Source organism: Mandrillus leucophaeus, unplaced genomic scaffold (assembly GCF_000951045.1).
Source record: "Mandrillus leucophaeus isolate KB7577 unplaced genomic scaffold, Mleu.le_1.0 Scaffold27, whole genome shotgun sequence".
Taxonomy (NCBI): Eukaryota; Metazoa; Chordata; class Mammalia; order Primates; family Cercopithecidae; genus Mandrillus; species Mandrillus leucophaeus.
The window spans coordinates 6,955-10,444 of NW_012102809.1; positions in this window are offsets into that span (position 1 = coordinate 6,955).

A 3,490-nucleotide genomic window follows, 5' to 3' on the forward strand; every position below is an offset into this window, starting at 1 on the left:
ATAAAGAAAGAAATCTTACCAGAACTTACTTTATCTAATTAAAGCAGAGCTCCCAGAAAATACAGCTGCCATTAACCCCATCCAAGGAGTTTCTTTCAAATTCAACTGCCAGGAAGACAGCCTACTCATTCCCATTAGCACTGATAAATGAAAATGAAATCCTAAGCTCCCAAATGACTGAACAGACCCACTCTTGGCTGAGGGAATCCAAGAGTGACTTTCAAAACTGAGTTCTCGGATTTACAGAGGGTCCCATCTTAGAATTCCGTAAAGGTAGAGAAAAAATTATTTTTCCTCCCCTATTACAAGTTGGGCAGGATGGGATGACAGGGGTCAGATACACCTTGTTATACTCCCTCCTTTGCTAACCATGATGAGGCTTTCTTCCGTAAGGATTTAACGGAAACAAGCCTTTCAAAAGACTCCACCACTGATTTCAACAAACTGCCTGAAGCTGCCTCTCCTCTCCTGCTTGATAAGAGACCACCCATGGTGGAGAGGTTCTGGACAGCATACACAGGATGCACAGAGTGAATTTTCATATCCTCTGTTTCACCTTTTAATGTCAGAGGGCTGAAAACTCCACCCTGGGATCATGCTAACACTGCCATTTTTTTGTACATTGGACCCATGAAGGAGCAAGAAACTCAATTGCACATGCATGCATTTCTCCTTTCAGAAATATGCATGACTCCTCCTAAAGCTTATTAAATATGTGTATTTGGTCACACCACTCAGTATAAATTACTATTTCCTTTATCTCTCCCTTGAAGTGTCTGTTTCTGACTTCTGGCTGGAGGTTATGCTTCCTAGCCTGTCAGGACTATCCTGCAGGCTGCAACCCTTTATAGGAAATAAATCTCTCACTGGGCGCAGTGGCTCATGCCTGTAATCAAAGCACTTTGGGAAGCCGAGGCAGGTGGATCACCTGAGACCAAGAGATCAAGACCATCCTGGCCAACATGGTGAAACCCAGTCTCTACTAAAAATACAAAAATTAGCTGGGCATGGTGGCGCATGCCTGTAGTCCCAGCTACTAGGGAGGATGAGGCGGGATAATCACTTCAACCTGGGAGGTGCAGCCTGCAGTGAGCCAAGATCACTCCACTGCACTCCAGCCTTGGCAACAAGAGTAAAACTCCGACTCAAAAAAACAAAAACGTAATGAAATCTCTCCTTTCCGAATTTATGAAGCTCATCATTCTTCATTTGACAGCATTAAAAAGTTCAAAAAGACTTTTCACACTCTCCCACAGAAGCCCTAGAAATCTCCATTTTGTTAATCACTTTGGATACCTGAGAACTTGTAATCCAATGAGTAGAAATGTTGGTACCCCATTTATGGCTGTCATCCTGCCAGTTCTCAGGAGTTTGTATAAGTCTAAATCTGCAAGGGTCTCATCCCATAAGGACCCTTGTCTCTTTCTCTGTTGCCTTTGCCCACTGGCTCTGGCTACAGGGGTCTTTCTTTCTCCTTGGCTCTCTTTGGATATGGGAGCTCCATCTTCTGTGCCACCTTAGGGAATGCCTTTTGCATGCATGGCTAAGTCATTACAAAGCCTACAGTTTGAGTAACATTTTGAGTGAGTACTCTGTGAAGCTGGGTTGGAATGCCAGGCTTCTTTGTCTGAAAGGTAACTCTTGGGCTAGAAGTTTCTTATCCTAGCTTTGGTTTTGAGGCCTCTGTGTTCTCCTCTTGGGTTGGCAGTTATTCCTCGCTTTTTGTTTCATGGTGTCTCTGTGATCTTGGTCTTGCTCCTTTCATGGGAACTTCTCAGTTGACTAAATTCTCCCTTCTCAAACCTCTACTGACTGTGTGTTCCACCAATATGGAACTAATTCTGTCTACTTCCTTTCCTGTTTGCATGACTTTACCAAGAATTATTTAGAACTTTAATAGTTCTTTTGAGAAAATTTTAATCTTCCAAATTGCCTCCTTTAGAACTTTCCTTCCCTAATTGAGTCTCTCAACTCCCTATAGTCACTGAAACTTTAGGCACCCCACTCCATGCCTTGGAGGCTCTCAATGTGCTCAAGGATCTGCAAAAGCAAATGCCTGAGGCTGAAAAATAAAATAGAAACAAAAACAAAATTTAATTCTCAGCTTCATAAGATTATATATCAAAAGAAAATCTTAAAAATCTTAAAAAACTCCAAAAATATTGGTGAGAAAAAAGCTTTAGCCCTCATATGAAGAAGATAAAAACTTGTTCCATTTTCCAGAAACACAGTTATAATACAAACATCAAATGGGGTAAAGACAAAAACCAAGTCTTCTGCATAAACTAGTGAATTTTGTATTATTGTAATCACATTAGTCAGGGTTCCCCAGAAAGGACAATCCGTAGGATATATGTAGATAGACAGATGAGGAAGGTTCACATAATTATGGAGGCTGAGAAAGTCCACGATAGGCTGTCTCCAAGTTGGGCAACCAGGAAAGCTGGTAGCATTGCTCAGTCCATGTCCAAAGGACTCAGAATCAGTTAAGCCAATGGTGTAACTCTCATTCTGAGGCCAAAGGCCTGAGACCCTGAAGTTCCGATGTCAAAGGCAAGAGAAGGATGTTTCAGTTTCAGAAGGAGGTAATTCACCTTTCCTCTTCCTTTTGTTCTATCTGGGCTCTCAAGCAATTGGATGATGCCTGTATTAGTCCATTTTTGTACTGCTATGAAGAAGTACCTGAGGCTGAGCAATTTATAAAGAACAAAGAGTTTTTTTTTGTTTTGTTTTTGTTTTGTTGTTGTTGTTGTTTTGAGACGGAGTCTCGCTCTGTCGCCCAGGCTGGAGTGCAGTGGCGCGATCTCCGCTCCCTGCAAGCTCTGCTGCCTCCCGGGTTCATGCCATTCTCCTGCCTCAGCCTCCCTAGAAGCTGGGACTACAGACGCCTGCCACCACGCCCGGCTAATTTTTTTGTATTTTCGGTAGAGACAGGGTTTCACCGTGTTCGCCAGGATGGTCTTGATCTCTTGACCTTGTGATCTACCCGCCTTGGCCTCCCGAAGTGCGGGGTTACAGGCATGAGCCAACACACCCGGCCAAGAACAAAGAGGTTTAATGGGCTGACAGTTCCACATGGCTGGAGGCGCCTCAGAAGGGAAAGCAAAGATGTCTTTCTTCACATGGTAGCGGCAAGAAGTGCTAAGTCATAAAACCATCAGATCATGAGAACTCACTCACTATCATGAGAACAGCATGGCAGTAACCACCACCATGATTCAATCGTCCCCCACCAGGTCCCTCCCACAACCTGCAGGGATTATAGCAACTACAATTCAAGATGAGATCTGGGTGGGGACACAGTCAAACCATATCAGTGCCCATCCACATTGGGTCAGGGTGGATCTTCCTTATCTCAGTGTCTTCCAGAAACACCCTCACACTTATGCCCAGAAACTGTGCTTTACCAGCTATGTTAGTATCTCTTAATCCAATCAAGTAGACGTCTAAAATTAACCATCAGAATATTTATGCCTGATTCGTGGCTAAA